At 36.2% G+C, this 25,287-nt stretch overlaps 1 pseudogene; it reads left to right on the forward strand.

The window, feature by feature from the left end:
* The first annotated feature begins 21,686 nt into the window (after positions 1–21,686).
* LOC132028926 (U4 spliceosomal RNA) lies at positions 21,687–21,763 on the forward strand (annotated as a pseudogene).
* The last annotated feature ends 3,524 nt before the right edge of the window (positions 21,764–25,287 follow it).

Raw genomic sequence — 25,287 nt, forward strand, 5'->3', positions numbered from 1 at the left:
TAATAATGGAGAAAATGTGTCATTTAAAATAATAAATGGGAGGAGTATAAAAGGAAAGCTTTAAAATATGTTTAAAATTAAGGTGTTATCAATTTGGAATAGACTTATTTACATAGGAAAACTACATGAACCTATTAGTAAACACACACACACACACACACACACACACACACACACACACCCCTTAAGGTCAATATCCATAAGAAAATGAGAGCCCAAGAATAAACCCAAAGTTCATGATCAAAAAATTTATGGAAAATCAGACTTCTCCACTTTCCTTGTATAGATCCACCAGAAAATGTCACCAGAGAACATGCATGTTTTGAGGGGAGTGTGAGGGCAGACAGAACTTTCTTACCACAAGAGGAATCTGTTTCTCACATTATCTGATGCTCCAATTATATAATTTGACTGGAAATTTCCATGACATTTCTGCAGCTAACATCCACCACATAGAAACTGATAAGTACTATCCTGAACAAGAATTTGAATATCCTGTCTTTTCTATCCAGAATGGGGGCGGGGGAAGTAAACTAAAGTCCATATGCTTGTCACAGAATCGTTGAGGGTTAAGAAAAGCCCCTCAATGGGAGAAATACTATAAATTTTCACACCAAGAAAAAGTTATATATCATAGAAGGCACTGAATTAATGTTTCACTGAAATATTTATCTGGACCAAATCCTTCACTTTACAAGTGAGGAATGTGAGATCTATGACTTTTAGAGATCAATGAGCATCATGCTGATGGAGCAGAGATAGAGACCCTGAACACCTGAGTCTCTATACTGTACTCTGTATTCTGTCACAGTGTCAGTTCCAGATAATCCAGTCTTTATTTAAAATACTTTGTTGGTAATATTCATGTTCAACAATGAAAAACATATTGAGGAAAACTTCTTTCTATGATCTACATGGGTATTTTCTCAAAATACTTAGATATTATCCTAATCTCCCATCCTTCACATCCAAATACACCTTCTGGGGACTCATGTGCTTCAAAGCCCTAACTAGTTTGCCCAAAGTTCCAAGTAGGAAATGGCTAAATTCCTACACAAAACTCAACCTAGTCGTATGGCTTATCCTTGGTGATCATTACCCACCAAGAAAGATTTCATTTCAAATAGCTAGTATGGCTACACAATTCATTAGTAACCAAAATTTATTACATATGTTGGAATACTAACAGGAATAAGGAGTGATGATTTTTTAAATTTAAATTAAATTAGCCAACACAAAGTGCATCATGAGTTTAAGATTCATCAGTTTCCTAGAAAACACAATTATCATCACATCACTTGTCCTCCTTAATGTGCATCACCCAGTTACCCCATTCATCCATCCTTATCCCCTTAATTTTTTTCCAATATGTAGGAGTCTTTCATGGCATATCTCTCTGATTTCTTCCCATTCAGTTTTCCCTCCTTTCCCTTACAGTTCTCTGCACTGTTTATTATATACTACATATGAGGAAAACGACATGAAAATTGCCTTTTTCTGATTGACTTATTTAACTTAGTGTAATACCATCCAGTTCCATCCATGTCAATGTAAATGGTGGATATTAATCCTTTCTGATGGGTGAATAATATCCCATTGTACAAATGAACCACATCACACACCAAGTGATGTGGCACATATTTTCATATGTCTGTTGGCCATTACTATGTCTTTCAATAAATACCTTTTCATGTATTATATCCATTTCTTGACTGGGTTCCTTGTTTCTGGAGTGTTGAGTTTGATAATCTCTTTATAGAACTTTGATACAAGCCCTTTATGTAATAAGGAATTTGCAAATATCTTCTCCCATTCGATATGTTGCCTTTTAGTTTGTTGACTGTTTCCTTTGCTCTGCAAAAGCTTTTTATCTTGGTGAAATCCCAGAAATTCATTTTTCTTTTTGTTTCCCTTTTCTTTAAATACATGTCTTCCAAGAAGTTTCTGTGGCTGAGGTTGAAGTGGTTACTGCGTCTGTCCTCCTCTATGATTTCAATTGATTCCTATCTCACATTTAGGTCTTTCTCTATTTTGAATTTACCTTTGCATATGGTGTAAGGGAGTTTGCTTCTTTTGCATGAGACTGTCACTTTTTCCAGCAGAATTTATGGAAAATAATGTCTTTTTACCACTGGATACTCTTTCCTTATTTGTCAGATTACTTGATCATAGAGTTGAGAATCCATTTCTGGGCCCTCTGTTCCATTCCTTTGATCTATGTATCTGTTTTTATGCCAATACCATGCTGTTTTTATGATCACAGCTTTGTATTATATCTTGAAGCCAGGGATTGTGATGCCACCAACTATGGTATTCTTTTTCAATATTCCCCCTTATTATTTGAGGTCTTTTCTATTTCCATAAAATTTTAGTATCGTTTGTTCAAGCTCTGTAAAAAATGTTAACGGTATTTTTATATGGATTGCATTGAAAGAATAGATTGCTCTGGGCAGCATAGACATTTTCACCATGTTTATTCTTCCAATCCATGAGCATTGAATTTTTTCCCCATATCTTTGTGTATTCCTCAATTTCTTTTTTTTTTTTTGCTTTTTATTATTATTATTATTTTTTTAATTTTTTATTTTTTATAAACATATATTTTTATCCCCAGGGGTACAGGTCTGTGAATCACCAGGTTTACACACTTCACAGCACTCACCAAATCACATACCCTCCCCTCAATTTCTTGCATAAGTGTTTTGTAGTTTCTAGAATATGGATTTTTTTACCTCTTTGGTTGGGTTTATTTCCTGGGTATCTTATTGTTTTTGATGCTATTGTAAATGGAATTGATTCCTTAATTTCTCTCTCTTCAGTCTCAGTGTATAGAAATGCCACTCATTTATGAGGATTGATTTGGTATTGTGCCATGTTGGTGAGTTGCAGTATGTGTTCTAGTAATTTGGGGGTGGAGTATTTTGAGTTTTCTTCATAAAGTATACTGTCGTATATGTATGATGCCATATTTTTTGCCAATCTGAATGCCTTTTATTCATTTTTGCTTTCTGATTGCTTAGACTAGGACTTCTATTACTATGTTGAACAAAAGTGGTGAGAGTGGGCATCTTTGTGGTGTTCCTGTCTTTAAGAAAAAAGCTCTCAGTTTTTCCCATTGGGAATTATATTCACTATGGGCTTTTCATAGATCGCTTTTATAATATTGAGATATGTTACTTCTATCCTTACACGTTGAAGAGTTTTGGTCAAGAAATAATGTAGTATTTTGTCAAATTATTTTTCTTCATCATTTGAGATGTTCATATAGTTATTTTCCCTGCTTTTATTAATGTGCTCTATCACACTGATTTCTTTGTGAGTGTTTAACTACCCTTGAATCCCAGGCAAAAATCCACCTTTTTTTTAGTGAATAATACTTCTAATGTATTGTTGGATCTTATTGACCAGGACCTTGTTGAATATTTTGGCATTCATATCATCAATGATACTGGCCTGTGAGTCTCCTCTTGTAGGGTTCTTTTTCTGGTTTTGTGATCAGGATAATGTTGGTCTCATAGAACTAGTTTGGAAGTTCCCTTTCCATTTCTATTTTTCAAAAACAGCTTCAGTAGATAGGGATCATTTCTTTTTTAAATGTTTGGTAGAATTCTGCTGGGAAGACATTTGTCTCTGGACTCTTGTTTCTTTTGGAGGGATGCTGATTATTGACTTAATTTTCTACTTAGTTATTGGTCTTTTCAGATTATTCAATTCTTCATGATTCATTTTGGTAGCTTATAAGTTTCCAGAACAGCATCCATTTCTTCCCGTTTGGCTAATTTGTTGGAACATAGCTGCTGATAATACTTTCTAATAATTGTCTCTATTTCCTTGGCATTAGTTGGGATCTCTCTGCTTTCATTCATTATTTTATTAATTTGAGTACTTTCTCTTTTCTTCTGGATAATTATGATCAGAATTTGCCTATCCTATTCCTATTAATTCTTTCAAAATAGCAGCCTCTAGACCTAAAGATTTGTTCCACTTTTTTTGTTGTATCTATTTCATTAATATCTGTTCTAGTTATTATTTCTATTTTCCTCCTTGGTTTAGGCTTTTTTGCTGATCTTTCTACAGATCCTTCAGGTGTAAAGTTAGCTTGTGCATTTGGGATTTTTTCTATTTATTTTTAGAGAGGTTTGAATGTCTGTATACTTTCATTTTAAGACCACCTTTGCATTGTCCCATGGATATTGAACTGATGTGTCTTTATTTTCTTTAGTTTCCATGAAATGTGTAAGTTCTTCTTTAATTTTCTGGTTGACCCATTCATTAATTAATGAGATGCTCTTTAGCCTCCAAGTGTTTGAGGTCCTTCCAAAATTTTTCTTGTGATTGAGTTCATTTCAAAAGGCTGTGGTCCAAAAATATGCAAAGAATAATCTCAATATTTGGTAACAATTAAGACCTGATTTGTGACCTAGTATGTGGTCTATTCTTGAGAACCATTCAAGAGCACTGGAGAAGAATGAGTATTTTGTTACAGGATGGAATATTCTCTACATATCTACAAAGTCTATCTGGTCCAATATGTCCTTCAAAGCTTTTATTTCTTTGTTGATCTTCTGTTAGATGATATGTACAATGCTTTGAGTGGGATTGAGGTTCCCTACAATTAATGCATCAGTACCTTGGTTATTAAATGGTTTATATAATTAGTTGATCTTAGCTTGGGATACAGACACTTACAATTTTTAGATCTTCTTATTAGACAGGCACTTTAAGTATGTAAGTTCCTCTACATCTCTTACTATAATCTTTGGTTTAAAATCTAATTTGTCTAACTTGAGAATTGCTACCCCAGCTTTCTTTTCAGGTTGTTCACGATAGTAAATAATTCACAGGGGCAAACTCTTATTCTCTGTGTCTGCCTTTTGGTCTCTCTAATTTGGGGACAACATTTTTCCCTGTGATATCAACTTTCTGATGAACCTAATAAGAGTTATTCATTTTCAGTTTCTTCTTCTTCTTTTTTTTTTTTTCTTTTTTCTTGATGTGAGCATGGGAGTGTGGGCTCTGAAGCTCCTTAGGTGCCAGATTAGAAATCAGAATTTCTGTATATACCAAAGAGGTAACTGATCTATACTCAAGGAACTACAGAACAGGCATAAAAAAAAAAAAAAAAAAAAAAAAAAAAGACACAAGTGAGACAAGATGGCGGGGAAGTAGGAAGAGGCACCTTTTCAACCTGTACCCTAAAGTGACCTAATTACCTACCAAAGAACTCCTATCACCCATGAAATCAGCCTGAGATTAGAATTATACACGTCTGGATCTCTACAGTGGCAGAAGACACCAGCGGGCAGGTAAAGTGGAGTGGGAACATCGGACTGATATCAGATGCTAAACAAAAGGGGGAGGGAGACACCAGAGGCGACCAACTGTAAAGTAATACCCCAATATGAGAGTGCCCTGCATCTGGGGACCAGCATTAACTTGGAGACAGGTTGAAAGCACTCCAAAAGAGCAAAGGATCTTGGGGGGGGGGGGTTGTGGGAATAGGGGTAAGAACAGGAGCTTAAGTCCCCAGACCCAGGGCAGCCTCCCCTGGTGCTGAGCCAGAGGGAGTGCAGTGGAGAAACCTAGGTCTTGGTCCCTGAGCTGCCCACATGCCAGAGATTGCCTGGGATCTGGCTCCTGTGAGGGTCTGGGAGCCACACCAGAGGGCAGAACGCAGAGCCCTGCTACAGATCCTAAGACACGAACGCCCATCACCCTCCCCTGAAAGAGGTGCACAAAGGCCCCCTTGGTGCTCATAGACCTGCGCCATTGTTTCAGAGCCTGAGATGGGTGCCCCAAACTCTCCCTTGAGAGAGATGCTCGAAGGCAAAGCCTGGTGCTTTAGGACCTGCGCCCCGCTCTCAGAGCCTGAAACATACGTGTGACTATAAGCCTTTCCTGAGAGAGGTGCACGCAAGTTGGGTGCACTTAGACCCAGAAAGTCCAGGCACTCCCAGCCCCGACCAGCAGAAAAATCTCAGCAAGAAATTGGGGCTTGGAAACTCTCTGGCTGTCCGGAGCTGTCCAGACAGCCGTCGCTGCCATGGTTTTGGGTACAAGCAGAGGATCCTGCATCCCCAGGGACCGCGACTTGGAACTTGCTCTGCCAGAGGCCAAGAGGAAATTTATATGGGCTCTGCAGCCAGACTGAGGCTTCTCTGTGAGAGGAAGGTCAGGGTGCAGTTTGCTTTCCTTTAAACCTACAAAACCATCAAAAGTGGTCAAGGTGAGAGTAAGAAAAAAAAAAAGTGAACATACATAAAAACCTCCAGAGAACAAAAGCCTGAAAAATCCTGTTTCCTCAGATCCCATCCCCTTGAGGAAGGCAGGAGGACTAAACACAGGGAACATCATTGACTGAAAACCAACCTGGAAGACCCCACCCCAGAAAAACAATCAGAAAAAAAAATAAAATAAATAAAATAAAATAAAATAAAAGACTATAAGAGAACCACCATCACTATTTCATAGGACAACATTTATTTATAATTTTTCCCACTATTATGGCTCATTTTTTTATATAGATAAATTTTAACCTATTTACCATCACAGTGAGCTGTCCAGGACATCAAATCCCAAAATAACCTTACAACCTGAACTTTGTAATATGTACACCTGTGTTTTTCTTTTGCATATCTATTTTTTTAAATTTTTTTTTATTTTAGTTTTTAGTCTAGTTTATTCCTTTTTATTTTTATTTTCTAATATTCATATAGAGGTAAACTTCAAAGTAATCCCCTTTCCCCAATCAATACTAACCCTAACAATGATATTAAGATACATCCGGGAAGAATCAAAACAAACTTCCTCGCCCACACTGAGAATTTATAACCACTCTCCCATGTTTTTCTTCCACCGGTGTTTCTGTGTTATTGTGTTTATCCTGATAGTATATAAATCTTACACTTGGGGTTATTTTTGACGAGGTTCTTTCTTTATTTGCATATGTATATATTTTTCTCTTGTTATATACTTTTATCAGTCTTTTTGTTTGTCTGTTTTTGTTTGCATAAATCTTACCTTGAGGTCCATTTGGGCTTAACCTTCTCTTTTATCATCCCTTTCTTTCCTGTATCTCATTCTCTCTCTCTCTCTCTTTTTTTTCTTTTTCTTTTCTTTTTTCTCTCATTTGGGTGGGGAATCCTGATTGTGCATAAGTGTTCCAGGGTGCACCTTGACGGCACCATGGTTGATACTTCCAGCTACATCTATTCACTCATCTCTCACCAAAATGACGAGGAGGAGGAATGCCCAAAAGAAGAAAAATACAGAGGATAGACCTTCTGCAACAGAGCTAATGGCTATCAACATAGACAATATGTCAGAAAGAGAATTCAGGCTAACAACTATCCAGGCAATAGCTAGGTTGGAGAAAGCCATGGATGACAAAATGGAATTGATTAGGACCAAGCTGAAAGCAACCAGACAAGATGTTCACAATGTTAGAGCAGAGCCAAAAGCTACCAGGGATGAGCTTCACAATGCTCTCAATGAGTTCCAATCTAACCTAAATTCTCTCAAAGATAGGATAACTGAGACAGAAGATAGAATTAGTGATCTGGAGGACAAACAGATAGAGAGAAAGGATCAGGAGGAAGCCTGTAACAAACAGCTTAGAAGCCACAAAAACAGAATCAGGGAAATAAATGATGCCATGAAACATTCCAAGGTCAGAATTATTGGAATCCCTGAAGGGGAGGAGAAAGAAGAAGTCTAGAAGATATACTGGAACAAGTCCTCCATGAAAATTTTCCCAATCTTGCGAATGGAACCAGCGTTTACATACTAGAGGCTGAACGGTCTCCACCCAAGATAATACATTCCAAAAAAAACATCATGACACCTTATAGTCAAATTGAGGAATAATAATTGTAGGTATAATTTCTTGAAAGCCTCTAGGACAAAAGAGACTCCTTACTTACAGAGGAAAGCCCATCAGAATAACGTCAGACATGTCTAAAGAGACCTGGCAAGCCAGAAAGGGCTGGCAAGATGTATTCAGGGCACTAAATAAGAAGAACATGCAGCCAAGAATACGTTATCCAGCAAGACTGAAGTTACAAATGGATGGAGAGATACAGAGTTTCCAAGACCAGTAAGGCTTAAAAGACTATGCAAACACCAAACCGACACTGCAGGAAATATTAAGGGGGGGGTTCTATAAAAGAGGAAAAACCCTAAGAATAGCACTGAAAAGAAATATACAATCTGCAGAAAGAAAGACTTCAAAGGTAACTCGATGTCAATAAAAACATATCTATCAATAATCACTCTCAATGTGAATGGCCTAAATACACCCACAAAAGTACACAGAGTTGCAGATTGGATAAAACTACAGGACCCAACCATATGTTGTCTACAAGAGACCCATTTTGAACCTAAAGATACATCCAGACTGAAAGGCAAGTGATGGAGAAGCATCTTTCATGCCAATGGGCCTCGAAGAGGGGTGGGGTAGCGATTCTCAAATCAGATAATTTAGATTTTAAACTAAAGATCATAGTTATGGATACAGAAGGACACTACATCATTCTTAAAGGGACTATCCACAAAGATGATCTAACAATTGTAAATATCTATGCCCCCAATATGGGAGCAGCCAATTACTTAAGAAAACTGTTAATCAAGATAAAGAATCATATTGCTATGAATACATTAATAGTAGAAGATCTTAACATGCCTCTCTCAGAAATAGATCATCGAAGCAGAAAATTAATGAAGAAACAAGAGCATTAAATGACACATTGGGCAAGATGGACCTCATAGATATATACAGAACATTCCACCCTAAAAGTACTGAATACTTATTCTTCTCAACTGCACATATAACCTTCTCCAGAATAGACCACATACTGGGTCACAAATCAGGACTCAACCAATACCAAAAGACAGATTATTTCCTGCATATTCTCAGATCACAATGCCTTGAAACTGGAGCTCAATTAGGAAAAGTTCAGAAGAAACTCAAACACCTGGAAGCTAAAGACCACCTTGCTTAAGAATGCTTGTATCAATCAGGAGATCAAAGAATAACTGAAACAATTCATGGAAACCAATGAGAATGAAGACACTTCGGTCCAAAACCTATGAGATACAGCAAAAGTGGTCCTAAGGGGGATATACATAGCCATCAAAGCCTCCCTCAAAAAAAAAAAAAAAAACTGAAACATCCAGAACACAGCAGCTGTCTCTACACCTGAAAGAACTGGAGAATCAAAAACAAATCAGACCAACTCCACACATAAGATAGGAAATCATTAAGATTAGAGCTGAGACCAATAAGGTAGAAACCAGAGATAGAGTAGAACGTATCAATGAAACTAGAAGCTGTTTTTTTGAAAGAATCAATAAGATCCATAAACCATTGGCCACACTAATCCAAGAGAAAAGAGAGAAAGCTCATATACATAAAATTTTAAATGAAAAGGGAGAGATCACAACGAACACCAAGGAGATAGAAACAATCATCAGAAGTTATTATCAACAGTTATATGCCAATAAGCTAAGCAACCTAGATGAAATGGATGCATTCCTGGAAAAGTGTAATCTCCCAAAATTGAACCAGGAAGAAATCGACAACCTTAATAGACCAATATCTAGTAATTAGATTGAAGCATTGATCTAAAACCTTCCAAAAAACAAGAGCCCAGGACCTGACGGATAACCTGGGGAATTCTACCAAACTTTCTAAGAAGAAATATCTCCTATTATCCTGAAGCTATTTCATAACAATTGAACCAGAAGGGAAACATTGAGACTCTTTCTATGATGCCAGCATTACCCTGATCCCCAAACCAGGCAAACACCTTACCAAAAAGGAGAATTTCAAATCAATATCACTGATGAATATGGATGCTAAGATTCTCCACAAGATCCTAGCAAACAGGATCCAATAGCACATTAAAAAGATTATCCACCATGACCAGGTGGGATTCACCGTTGGGCTACAAAAATGGTTCAATCCACAAATCAATCAATGTGATAGAACAAATTAATATGAGAAGAAAAAGAAGAACCACATGGTCCTCTCAATGGATGCAGGAAAAGCATTTGACAAAATCCAGCATCCATTCCTAATTAAAAATCTTCAAAGGATAGGTATAGGGGGGACATTCCTGAACTTCATCAAATCTATCTAAGAAAGACCCACAGTAAATATCATCCTCAATGGGAAAAAGCTTGCAGCCTTCCAGTTGAGATCAGGAACATGACAAGAATGCCCACTCTCACCACTCTTGTTCAACATAGTATTAGACGTCCTAGCAACAGCAATCAGACAAGAAAGCGAAATAAAGGGTATCCAAATTGGTAATGAAGAAGTCAAACTCTCTCTTCGCAGATGACATGATTCTTTATATGGAAAACCCAAAAGACTCCACCCTGAAACTACTAGAACTCATACAGCAATTCAGCAACGTGGCAGGATATAAAGTCAATGTACAGAAATAAGTGGCTTTCTTATACACTAACAATGAAAATACAGAAAGGGAAATTAGATAATTGATTATATTTACTATAGCATCAAGTACCATAAGATACCTGGGAATAAACCTAACCAATGAGGTAAAGGATCTGTTTTTGAGGAACTACAGAATACTCATGAAAGAAATTGAAGAAGACAAAAAAAAAAATGGAAGACCATTCCATGCTCTTGGATCAGAAGAATAAACAGAGTTAAAATGTCTCTACTGACTATAGGAATCTATACTTCTAATGCCATTCCGATCAAAATTCCACTGGTATTTTTCAAAGAGCTGGAGTAAATAATCCAAAAATTTGTATGGAATCATAATAGACCCTGACTCGCAAAGGAAATGTTTTAAAACAAAAATAAAACAAGGACCATAATGCTACCTGATTTCAAACTTGACTACAAAGCTATGATCACCAAGACAGCATGGTACTGGCATAAAAACAGATACATAAACCAGTGGAACAGAGTAGAGATCCCAAATATGGACTCTCAAATCTATGGGCAAATAATCTTTGACAAACCTGGAAAAAATGTACAGTGGAAAAAAAACAGTCTCTTCAATAAATGGCGCTGAGAAAAGTGGACAGCTACATGTAGAAGAATGAAACTCGACCATTCTCTTACACCGTACACAAAGATAACTCAAAATGGATAAAAGACCTCGATGTGAGACAGGAATCCGTCAGAATCCTAGAGGAGAACATAGACAGTAATCTCTTCGATATCAGCGACAGCAACTTCTTTCAAAATATGTCTCCAAAGGCAAAGGAAACAAAAGCAAAAATAAACTTTTGGGACTTCATCAAAATAAAAAGCTTCTGCACAGCAAAGGAAACAGAAAAAAAAAAAAAAGAGGCAACCCATGGAATGGGAGAATGACAGTACATACAAAAGGTTGATATCCAGGATCTATAAAGAGCTCCTCAAACTCAACACACACGAAACAGACAATCACGTCAAAAGATGGGCAGAAGATATGAACAGATACTTCTTCAATAAAGACATACAAATGGCTATCAGACACATGAAAAATGTTCATCATCACTAGCCCTCAGGAAGATTCAAATTAAAACCACATTACACCAGTTAGAATGGCCAAAATTAGCAAGAGGGGAATCAACATGTGTTGGAGGAGATGTGGAGAAATGGGAACCCTCTTCCACTGTTCGTGGGAATGCAAGTTGCTGCAGCCTCTTTGGAGAACAGTGTGGAGATTCCTCAAGAAATTAAAAATAGAACTTTTCTAGGACCCTGTCATTGCACTCCTGGGTATTTACCCCAAAGATACAGATGTAGTGAAAAGAAGGGCCATCTGTACCCCAATGTTTATAGCAGCAATGGCCACGGTCACCAAACTGTGGAAAGAACCAAGATGCCTTTCAACAGACGAATGGATAAGGAAGATGTGGTCCATATACACTACAGAGTATTATGCCTCCATCAGAAGGGACGAATACCCAACTCTTCTAGCAACATGGCCGGGACTGGAAGAAATTATACTGGGTGAAACAAGTCAATCAGAGAAAGGTAATTATCATATGGTTTCATTTATTTGTGGAGTATAACAAATAGCATGGAGGACATGGGGAGTTAGAGAGGAGAAGGGAGTTGGGGGAAATTGGAATGGGAGTTAAACCATGAGAGACTATGGACTCTGAAAAACAATCTGAGTGTTTTGAAGGGGCAGGGTGTGGGAGGTTGGGGTACCAGGTGGTGGGTATTATAGAGGGCATATATTGCATGGGGCACTGGCTGTGGTGCAAAAATAATGAATACTGTTATGCTGAAAAGAAATAAAACATAAATTAAAAAAAGATATTATGTATTTATTTGGCAGACAGAGATCACGAGTAGGCAGAGAGGCAGGGGTTAGCAGGCTACCTGCTGAGCAGAGCCTAATGCTGCGCTCAATCCCAGGTCTCTATGATCATGACCTGAGGTGAAGGCCTCAGGTCTGAGGTGAAGTCAACCAGATTCTCCAGAAGATTTCTTTTTAAAATTAGCTTTATTGAAGGATAGTTGATATGTAAAAAAAAAAAAAAAAAGCACATGTTTAATATATACAGTTTTGATTTGGGGCATTTGATGTTTTGTTTTCTTTGATAAGAAGATCAATGAGTTACAGCCACAACAGGGAGGTATAGAAGGTTTGTTCAGGAATACAAAGGTTATTTCTCACATGTTCTTAGAGAAACCATTATAAAGACACTTCCTCTGCCTTTATTCATGTAACCCCAAAGACAGGGCATCAGGTAAGAAATTTGGGAGCCTAAACAGTGGGAAAGCTCATTGGCAAGTATCTTTATTGGGATGAAGGTGGGACACATAAATAAAAGGCACTAGGCACATAAATAAAATATCACTAGGTCCTCATCTAAAGAGAGAAAGAAGTGATATTTGTGACAAAGTCCAGCCTTATCACAGTGGTGCATGTGGTCACTTGGGCAAAGGGCACCTAAACGTTTTTGTGGACATACTGAGTTAGCAGGCATATGAAGTATAAAATTTACAACACAAAAGAAAAAAAACTGTTTAATAATCATCACAATCCAGGCAATCAATATATCTATACCTTCCGTAAGTTTCCTCCTATTATGCTGTTTTATTTTTTTATCATTTTTAAAGTGTTTAATTCAATTTAGCTAACATATATTGTATTATTAATTTCAGAGGCAGAATTTATTGATTCACCAGTTGCATATAACAAACAGTGCTCATTATATCAAGTGACCTCTTTAATGCACATCACTCAGTTATTCCATACTCCCACCCAACTCTTCTCCAGCAACCTTAAGTTTGTTCCTCATACTTGGGTCTCTTGTGGTTTGCCTCCCTCTCTGTTTTTATCTTATTTTAGTTTTCCTTGCCCTTTCCCAATATTCATCTGTTTTGTTTCTTAAATTTCACAAATGATAGAAATTATTTGGTATTTGTCTTTTTCGGTCTCACTGTCACTTGTTTTGCTTTTATACTAATCTCGGGTTCCATCTACTTTGTGGCAAATGGTAAGATTCCATTCTTTTTGATGACTGAATAATATTCTATTGAATATATACCACATCATCTTTATCCTTTATCTGTCTATGGACATCTGGCCTCTTTACATACTTGGGCTATTGTGGACATTGCTGCTATAAACATTAGGGTGCATATGTTCCCTCAAATCACTGTGTTTGTATCATTTGTATAAATACCCAGTAGTGTAATTGCTGGATTGTAGGGTGACTATTTTTACCTTTTTGAGAACCTGCATACTATTTTTCATAGTGGCTGCACCAGTTGGCATTCCCCTGTTGTGGTACTAGGGTTCCCCTTTCTCAACATTCTCATCAACACCTGTTGTTTCTTGAGTTAACTTTAGCCATTCTGACTGGTGTGAGGCAGTATCTAATTTGAGCTGTGATTTGTATTTCCCTGATGTAAGCATTTTTACATATCTATTGTCCATTTGTATGTTTTGGAGAAATGTCTGTTCATGTTTTCTGCACATTTCTTGACTGGGTTTTGTTTTATTTGTTGTTTGTTTATTTATTGTTTGTTTTCTCTCTTTTTTTTTGGTTTTCTTATTTTTTTGTGTTTTTGTTATTTCATCTTGAGTTTGATAAGTTATTTATAAATTTTTGATGCTAGCCCTTTATATGATATTTCATTGAGAATATCCTTTCCCTTTCCATAGGTTACCTTTGTTGGTTGACTGTTTCCTTTGCTATGCAAAAGCTTTTTATCTTGATGAAGGCCCAGTATTTCATTTTTCATTTTGTTTCCCTTGCCTTTGGAGACATTTCTTGGAAGAGGTTGCTGCAGCTGATGTCAAAAATATTGCTACCTCTGTTCCATAGTATTTTATGGATTCATTCCTCACATTTAGCTGTTTTATCCATTTTGAGTTTCATTGTGTCCATGATGTAAAAAAGTGCTCCAATTTCATTCTTCTGCACCTTGCTGTTCAATTTTTCCAACACCATATTTTGAAGAAACTGTCTTTTTCTTTTTCTTTTCTTTTTGTTTATATTCTTTCCTGCTTTGTCAAAGATAGTTGACCAAAGAATTGGGCATCCCTTTCTGGGTTCCCTATCCTGTTCCATTGATTTATTATGTGTTTGCTCTTGTGCCAGTACTATACTCTATACTCTCTTGATAATTACAAATTAGTAATACAATTTGAAGTCTGGAATTGTGTTACCTCTAGGTTTTTTTTTTTTTTTTTTGTGTTTGTTTTCGATTTTTGATGTTTGTTTTTGTTTTCTTTTTTTTTTTTTTTTTTTTTTTTTTGGTGTGTGTGTGTGTGTGTGTATCTGTTTTACTTGTTGTTTTTCAACATTACTTTGGCTATTCAGGGTCTTTTCTGATTTTAGAATTGTTTTACAAACATTAGGATTGCTTTTCTTTCAGTTCTATGAAAAATGATGATGGTATTTTGATACAGATTTGCATCGGATGTTTAGATTGTTTTGGGTAGCATAGACATTTTCACAAGATTTGTCCATCTAATCCATGGACATGGAATATATTTATTTTATTTTATTTATTTATTTGACATACAAAGATCACAAATAGGCAGAGAGGCAGGCAGAGAGAGAGAGAGGAGGAAGAAGACTCCACGCTGAGCAGAGAGCCCAATGCAGGGCTTGATCCAAGAACCCTGGGATAATGCCCTGAGTCGAAGGCAGAGGCTTTAACCCACTGAGCCACCCACCTTCCCCACATGAGTATTTTTTCCTTTTTTGTGTGTCATCCTTAATTGTTTTCAGAAGTGTTCTGTAGTTTGCAGAATATAGATCCCTTCAGCAATATAGTAGCTAATGGGTTCCAACAGTACATTAAAAGATTATTTACTACTTTTATTTTATATTTAATATGTGTGAGATAAGAATAAGAGGTATAACTCACCTTCAATAATTTTAAGTGCATGATACAATATTGTTAAGTATAAGTCCAATGTTGTTTCAGAGCTCTAGAACTTATTAGTCCTTCCAACTATAAAGCTCTACTTATTTGAAAATAAAGGTGAAATGTGATGCAGTTTTTATTAGTGAATTTGGTAAAATTCTCTCATGTTAGGAATATTTCAGGATCATTGACCATGGTAGTCAGGAAAAAAATCTTGGGGTGCCTGGGTGACTCAGTTGGTTAAACTTTCAGCTCTTGGTTTCAGCAACAGTCATGGTTTGTGAGATCAAGCTCCATGTGGGGCTCCATGGTCATCAAGGTGTCTGCTTATTCCTCTGACCCTCTCACCTCTCATGCTATCTTTCTCTCATTCTCTTTATCAAATAAATAAATAAAACTATGCAAGATATAGGAGAGACTTCTGGTATTAAATTAAACTTCTTTCTACTTCTATCATATTTTCCCTCCTGAAAATTTTTGTTCCTTAACACTTGAAGGTTGTTTAAGGGCAAAGTCTCATCTTCTATGACTTGTTCAACTCAACAGGGGTTGTAGAGAAGTTCCTACGAATAGAACTTTGGCCCACACAATCGTTGTGTTCCTTTGGATGCTAGTCATCAGATGTGTGATGGTCTTGTGCAGTTAGTTGAAGGCAAACATTCACCTGTAAACAAATGGTATGGCCACAGGTTTGGGGGTGAGTCATCAAATTTGGTGAATACTATCAGGTCATGAACCAAGTATATGATTGTTCTCTTCCCTACATAAAAGGACCTTTGGCTTAATTTTCCTATAATGGGATTAAGCAACACATATCTATCTCATATTCAATATAATCCTTCCTGTGTATATTGATGGGAAGGATTATGTAGTGGGGAAATTTGTCATCAGAGCCTAATGGTTGGCATATTCACTTAAAATTCTGATAATTTGAGAATAAGAGAAAGACCTCTTATGGTCTGGAGACTCCCATGTGACATTTAACATATGACAGTCAATAAACATTCTTTTTAGTAATAGAAATATCTTTATATGTCCTAGTGTTGGGGTGACTGTATATTGGGCTTTCTTTCAAGGTGACAACTGTGTGTTTGGCTAAATCCTTGATTTGTAATTTATATAAATAAAGATGTCTCCTAAGACCAATAAGAGATAAAACCATTATGAAACCCGATGTCTACGATTAGGTATGCCCTAATTATGAGGAATCACTCACAAGTAGGAAATGACTTGTCCTGGGAGATAAGGACATCCCCAAGTTCATTATCCCGGCCTATTATAAGGAAAGGGATTCTGTCCATTTTTTCCATAACTCTGTAGTTAACCTCATACAATGGAGTATACCTTGACTTTTAAGGAAAAGTTTTGTTTCTAAGCCACATAAGATTGATTAAGATGACAGCTGGATTACACAAATCTTTTGGAGACCATCCCATTGTCCAGATTTTTAAATAATCACACGACCATGGAGTCTCTTTTATTCTCCCACAGAGTAACAAGGGAGAAGATTATCTATATGTGAACTCTTTTGGAAATCCTTTTGAAGTTAACCTTAACTTGTCTATCTTAGGGAAATAACAAACATTTAAAGACAATCTAAACTAGAATCTAACACCCATACAGATGCATTATTGAAACACATTTTTGTCGCTAAATTTACCCTTATTTCTAGAGATAGCCAAATAAGAACTAATTTGTTTGTGAAACAAGACCAGTTCTAATATAATTAGCCTATTTATTTACATAAGTTCAATAAGAATACTGGTTGATTATATGGATCATTTAAAATCTGCTTTGCTGGAACTTTTCATAAGGAATCTCTAGATTGAACTTTATGAAATAGGTTCTTGAAACCAGAGACAAGCCAAATATTTGTAATCAGACTTGCCAGCAATACCTTTAAAAGGTGTATTCCTATTCCAGAAGTTGACAATATAACCCCACCTGCCAGGAATTGACATTTTTAATCACCTTGTCAGACTGCTGGGAACTCCATAACAAACTATATGGACAAATTCTCAAGGGGCTATATTGGCTTCAAAAAACCATGCAGTCCTATCCAAATCTATGCGGGTCTCTTTTTTAACATTTCAGTCAAAGTCTTGTAATATAACCAGTGTTTCCAAGGGTGTCATGTTGCCCAGAGAACACATTCTCATGGAACTTATGGAAATAAATATAGCTCTCATGGAAGAAAGAATATTCACTGAGAATTTCTGAATTCTGGAGAGTTTAGGTAGGGAGAAAAGATAAATGCTTCATTATATTCACAAAGGAATATTTTATCATTTTCCTTAACCCATTCAGCATGATGTTTTCTTATTTATTTTTATTTTCTTTTTATAGAAGTATTACTTATATATTTTCTATATTATTTTATTATTTGCAGCTAATCAGCTTATAGTACATCCTTACTCTTTGATATAGTGCTCAATGATTCATTAGTTGCATATAAAACCCAGTACTCATCACAACATATGCCTTCCTTAATATCCATCAAACCCTCAGTTTGTTTCCTGGAGTCCAGAACCTCTCATGTTTTGCCTCCCTCTCTGATTTCTTCCCATTCAGCTTTCCCTTCCTTCCCCTGTGATCCTCATTGCTATTTCCTTTATTCAAAATATTAATGAAACCATTCAATAATTGTCTTTCTCAGCTTTACTGATTTCACATAGCATTGTAGCTTACATTTTCATCCATGTTGATGCAAATGGTGTATGTTTGTCCTTTCTTAAGGCTAAAAAATATTCCACTGTAAATATGAACACCAGCTCTTTTATCATTCATCTGTTGAAGGGCGTTTTTGTATCTTTCCACACTTTGGTTATTGAGGACATGGCTACTATGAATATTGGGTGTTTGTGACCCTTTATTCCCATTACATTTGGATCTTTGGGGTAAATACCAGTTAGAGAAATTGCAGGGACATAAGATAGCTCTATTTTTAATGTCTTGAGGAAACTCCATAATGTTTTCCAGAGTTGACATATCAGATTGCATTCCCACCAACAGTTTAAGTTACACTTTCTCCAAATCCTTGCCTACCCTTGTCATTCCCTGTATCATTAATCTTGGCTGTTCTAACTAGTGCAAAATGGTATCTCATTGTGAGTTTGATTTGTATTTCCCTGATATCTAATGATGTTGAGTATGTTTTACTGTGTTACTTGGCCCTCTATATGTCTTCCTTCTATAAGGGTCTGTTCATGTGTTCTGCCCATTTCTTGACTGTTTTGTATGTTTTGTATTTTGGAGGGTGTGTTGAGTTTGATTACTTCTTTATAGATCTAGGATACCAGCCTTTTATATGAAATATCATTTGCAAATATATTCTTCCATTCCATGAATTACCTTTTGGGATTTGTTAACTGTTTTTTTTTTTTTTTCTGTGAAAAAGCCTTTTATCTTGATGAAATCCCAAAAGCTCATTTTTGCTTTTGTTTCCCTTGCCTGTAGAAAGCTTATATTTATTATGTTTAAATTCAGCTTTCCCATTAGTTTTGTAGATTCCTACCCAGGTATGTTTTATAAATATGTACCTTATTTTGTCAAACATCCTTTCTATGAATCTCCTTGAAGTCAAAACACATTTTGCAAATGAATAAAAAAAATATAAATGACTAAAATATTTCATATGACTATGGTTAAATATCTGATATATCAGTTTCTTATGATATAATTGAAAAGGAAATGTGAGTATTTCTGTTACACACAATATTTTAATAATTCAAGTAATTGCCTTTCATCAGTACATATAACTACAGAAAATTCATATTTTTTCTAAAAGAGTTACAGCATTTTCCCATACAATGCAACCAAGGTTTATCACTATTGTTCTGATAATGCTGTCCAAAAAAAATCAGATACCAAATAAACAAACATAATTAGTAAAAACCACTTCACCTGGGGGAATCTGGGTGGCTCAGTGTGTTAGGTGTCTGCCTTCAGCTCAGGTCATGATCCTGGGGTCCTGAAATCTGCCCCACATTCTTTTTTTAATATATGTGTTGCTGAAGCGAGCACCGAGCCCCACATTCTTCCCCTCCTCCTCACTCATGTGCTCTCTCTCATTATCTCTGTCTCTCTATCAAATAAATAAATAAATATATTTAAAAAAGACTTCACCTACCATGTAATTATTTTAAAGTTTGTTAAAAACCTCAGAACATTTAAAGCACATGCTTAAATACTATTACATTATTATAAATCTAATATTTATAATTAACCAAGGTGATAATAAGAGATTCTATGGGAAATCATGTATTTGTTAGCAGCACTTAGCTCCTTCAACATTGAGAGCAGTTTGTATTTATTTATTTATTTATTTATTTATTTATTTATTTATGTAGGCTTTATACCCAATATGGGACTTGAATTCACAACCCTTAGATCAAGAATTGCATGCTTTACAACTGACCCAGCTTGGTGCTCTGAGGAGTTTTATTTCTCTTTAGTAATAAAAGACCTGATAAAGAGGAGACATAATAAGCCTTTTTTTTTCTGTATAGATAAAGAAAGGAAAAAAAGGAACGAACAACAAACAAACAAAAAAGACATGTTTTACTGGATAGAAAAAGAAAAATGAAAATTTCTTTACATTTTCTTATCTAGAGCAGACTAGTGATTGAAAGAAACTTTTTTATGGTGAAAAGCAGAATTTTAGTCTTATACCAATGTACATTAAAATCCATTCATTTAAACCAAACTCTTTTTTTTTAAATTTTTTATTTTTTATAAACATGTATTTTTATCCCCAGGGGTACAGGTCTGTGAATCACCAGGTTTACACACTTCACAGCACTCACCAAAGAACATACCCTCCTCAATGTCCATAATCCCACCCCCTTCTCCCAAGCCCCCTCCCCCCAGCAACCCTCAGTTTGTTTTGTGAGATTAAGAGTCACTTATGGTTTGTCTCCCTCCCAATCCCATCTTGTTTCATTTATTCTTCTCCTACCCACTTAAGCCCCCATGTTGCAAACTCTTAAGCACAGATAACAATATTTTCTAAAGGCTTACTTTACAAAATTTATACAACCTTCTTTTTTTTTTCTTTTTGTTTTTCAGACTGATATTGTAGGACATTATATTGAAATATTTTCAGTTAAGATTGAACAATTTGCGTGTGTCTGTATGGTGTTGCATAATTAATATATTCCATATAGCTTTCCTTTTTATTCAAAATTTATCTGAAGTATTTTCTCACAAATGAAACAGTCTCATTTTAGGACAAAATTACCTTTTTTAAATATCACCCTTCAACAATGTATTCTTACTTGGAAAAGACTTTATTATCTAATGAATTCAATCTAATTGATTATTTAACTTAGCAAAACTTCAGATTCAGGATACCAAATATTTGGAAATCTATTAATTTTTTTTCATTTACTTAATCTACTTGTTTTTTAACTATTATCCATGAAAATTTTGAGACAGACAAAATTAACCATTATTTTAATTCATCATCTTAATGACGAGTTGCAGTAGAGTCCCATGAACTTGCTTGATCTTTAGCAAAATTTGGAAGAATGGAAGTTTTGTATTCAATGTTTATAATTCTAAAGACATGTCTACCTTAATTAAGCTAACAATCTTTAATTGAAGTACAAATATGTTGCATCTGGGCCCACCTAAATGTTAAGCAATTTTTCCCCAAGTATCAGTTTTTACCTGGGGTACCTATGGGGGAAAAAAAAAAAAGTGGCAGTTTATGTCTAAAGGAACCCTTGGGACCCAACGACTTGATTAAGTATGTCCTCCAGGTGACCATCATAAAGATGGTGGACCAATAACTTCGGGTGTCCTTTATTCCTTGATAACAAGCATATTAGGAACAACCAATGACACTGGAGGCATGGAATATGTTATAGGGGGTAGTTATGCAAGCTTCATGCATAGTGGCGCAGAGACAGGAGGGGAAGTTGGAGGCAAAGTTTGTGAGGTGCCACCAGTAAGCCTGTAGGAGGATGAAAGTCCCTGAGGGTTAAGAAAGTGTACTCTGAGTCTTAAAACTGGTCAGATCAAACAAGGGAACAGACACACACTTTATAACAACAACAACAACAATAAAAACACTGCATATTGGCAGCCCATATTGGGCTTGAGAAGACAGGAAAGCTCCCTGGAACAAAAGGAGTTTTAGCAGTTGCTTGGGGATATTTCTTAAAGTCCCTATCTTGAGGTAGATTAACCAGTTATTTGACTCTATTTATCATAGCTATTAAATCTGGAGATGAACAAGAAAGAAAATCCCAATACAACAAGAGCCAGGTAACATTCATTCAGTTCTCTGAAAACATATTCAGTCCCTGACACATAAAAAAGCTTTGCGCAGTGGCAGTATCGTAGGCAATGAGGTTTATCCGAGGCGCGATTATTGCTAACTGACATATAAAAGAAGAAGCCAACAAAGAGAAGGTAAGTGATTCAGGAAGATAGTGGGAGGCAGGTACAGTATCTTGTCAGCAACCATTTTTTTTAAGATTTTATTTATTTATCAGAGAGGGGGGGGAGAGCGAGTACAGGCAGACAGAATGGCAGGCAGAGGCAGAGGGAGAAGCAGGCTCCCTGCCGAGCAAGGATCCCGATGTGGGACTCGATCCCAGGACACTGGGATCATGACCTGAGCCGAAGGCAGCTGCTTAACCAACTGAGCCACCCAGGCATCCCTGTCAACAACCATTTTACAGGAAATATAAGGTGGGAACACATAGAAAACATGACCAAATCACAGGTGACTTGGTGGATAAACAGAAGTAGAAGTGTTGTTGCACCTGAACTGATGGTGGCTTGAGTGGTAGATTGTAAGGAGATCACTTCCTTAGGCCATGTCAAATAGGATGGGCAGATCAGCATTTTGGTACTGAACCAATTGTTCCTCACCATATGGGATTTTGATCCATTTTCCCTGACACCTACAAAAATATTCTACCTTATAAACAGTATTGAAATTTAAAAACCCTCTAATGGGCCTCATTTAATCATCCTCTAGAACACACCAAAGCTAGGCATTATTAGAGAAGATAAGGTGCTTCTTTAAATCCTGCTGTCCAAATTGACTCCAGTGTGTTAGGAGACAGCCCAGAATGGATTCCTTTGGGACAGAGTGAATTGATCCTATAGTAAATCCCCGCAAAATAAGGACAGCACACAAAACCTAGGAGTTCTTTACCAAAACACTCCTCAGCTGCCAAATGGCATCGCCTCAAGAATATCGCTGAAGTGTCTTGTGGTTTAGAGAGCTGGGAGACACCCTTCTTTACCACTGTGACACCTTTGTTCTTGCCTGAGAAGGGATACCAATTTCCCTTCACTTCCCTCTTGCATCCTAGGCTACAACATTTGCTGGTGAATGGAATGACTGCCCAAAGATTGGGGCATTCTTTCTATTTTGAGGGAGTCAATATATTTGGTAACTAATAATGATACCATTTGTGAGCCTCAATGGGTAATGGTCCTAGCTTTTGTGAAGGAGGGTCAGTGATTTATATTATAATACACATGATATTTTTAAAAATATTTTATTTATTTATTTGACAGAGAGATCACAAGTAGGCAGAGAGGCAGGCAGAAAGAGATGGGGTAAGCAGGCTCCCTGCTGAGCAGAGAGCCCCATGCGGGGCTCAATCCCAGGACCCTGAGATCATGACCTGAGGCAAAAGCAGATGGTTAACACACTGAGCCACCCAGGCGCCCCTACACATGATATTTCTAAGCTGGAAGTACTTTCAATCTGAGGGCATTATTTGCTTGCACCACCCTCATAACATATCAACACCAACTTAGAAACACTCAGCCTACTTGTTTCAGAGTTTAGGGAAGCTTTAGTGGATAGGTGTTATTGTTTTATTTATTGGACAGTGATGACTAAAAACCTTCAACCCTCTTTTGTTCCCTGAGTGTATCGGTGGGGTACATAGTTCTAATCCTGTAACCCTCTGATTACATGGTTCATTAATCTGTAGATTAGCCCTCATCCTGAAGTTACCTAAGAGCCCCATCTTGAGCCAACTTAATAACATGACTGAAGAGTGGCAAAATGAGCTCATAATTAAAAGAAAAGAAAGGAAAACAAACACTAGTATAGCTCAGCAAATTTCAAAGGATTTAGAACCTTTGTGGGGAAAAGGGAATCATATATATATATGTGACACCACAGGTTTTTTTTTTCAGGAAAAATTAAATAAGATTTTGACTATTACAATAATTTGGCATAACTCTGTCAATAAATAATAACCCAGCTGGACATCGTTTAATATCTCCATGGTATATTTCAAGGCAGCTTTAAAAATAATCTCCTGAGTTGGTGGCAGGGAGGGAGTACCATCATGTAAGAATAGAATAAGGCAGAGACCTAATCATCAGAACTCTTATATTCAATTGATGGGATAGTTTGATTAGTTAAGGAAAATTTCCATGTACTAATTTTATAAATTCTTGATTTAGCAACCAATTATTTCATTGGTCTTAATAACTGGTTTTACAATTTTCTTTGATCATATATGTTTATTTTGAAATTGTTTAATATTTTAGGATTAGTAAAATAATGAAGATCTCTGCTGAAGATCTTTTAGAACACGAAAACTTTTGATTGCAAAGATGATCCCAATGGATAATATGTTTGTAGTTGCCTGCATCAGTACAGAATATTTTGCCCTCCAGTTCTGTTTCTAAACTAATCACATTGAATAATCATAGTGATTCCCTGTGAATATATCTTCCTTTGATAACTATTATTTTTGTCTTTCAAATTTTTTTCTAAGTCTTTATTTATTTATTTGACAGATAGAGAGAGACACGAGTAGGCAGAGAGACAGGCAGAGAGAGGGGGGAAGCAGGCTGCCTGCCCAACAGAGAGCCGGATACAGGCCTCAATCCCAGGAAACTGAGACCCTGATCTAGGCTGAAGGAAGAGACATAACCCACTGAGTCACACAGGTGCCATTTCAAAATATTTTAAATTAACTTATTGATTAAAATCTTAAACTCCCTTTGAATAGTTTTTTTGCAACATATCAATCAGGCCATCTTTCAAATAGGATAGTTTGATTACTTGAGAAAAATGATTTTATTTTAATTTCTTAATCTTTAAACTATATATTTATCAGGAATTATGTCATGAGTTTTCATTTATAAGTTTTCAATTAACCCTGGGCATATAGGTTTACATTTAAAATATTAAGTGTTTTAGGGATTAGGAAAATAGCATAAACCTTTGAAGACATTTTTCAATGCAAATCCCTCACAATTAACATATGATAGTAGACCATATATATTTGCAGCTGCTTGCATTAACAGCTGATACTGATCCAGCTCTTTCCCTCATGTAAATCTTCCTGCAAGTATTTCCTTTGATAACTATTTCTTACTCATTGTTATTTTTTTTAAAATTTTCAGTCATTTAAAAAATATTTTTTTCTAATTTCTTAAAATAACATAAAATGTATTATTAGCCCCAGGGTTACAGGTTTATGAATCACCAGGTTTGCACAGTTCATAGCACTCACCATAGCACATACCTTCCCCAATGTCCATAACCACAGCACCCTCTCCCCAACCCCTTTCCCCTGACAACCCTCAGTTTGTTTTGTCGGATTAAGAGTATCTTATGGTTGTCTCCCTCCTTATCCCATCTTCTTTCATTTATTCTTTTCCTACCTCCCAAACCCCCCACATTGCCTCTCAACTTCCTCAAAAAAGAGATGATATCATATGATATTATATTTTAATATTTAAATAATTTTAATATTTAGTTAATTTAATTTTAATATTTAAGATAATTATCATATGATAATTGTCTTTCTCTGATTAACTTTTTTCACTAAGTGTAATACCCTCTAGTTCCAACCATGTCATTGCAAATGGCAAAATTTAATTTCTTTTATGGCTGCATAGTATTCCATTGTATATGCGTGTTTGTATAC

This window comes from Mustela nigripes, chromosome 12 (genome assembly GCF_022355385.1).
Source record: "Mustela nigripes isolate SB6536 chromosome 12, MUSNIG.SB6536, whole genome shotgun sequence".
NCBI lineage: Eukaryota > Metazoa > Chordata > Mammalia > Carnivora > Mustelidae > Mustela > Mustela nigripes.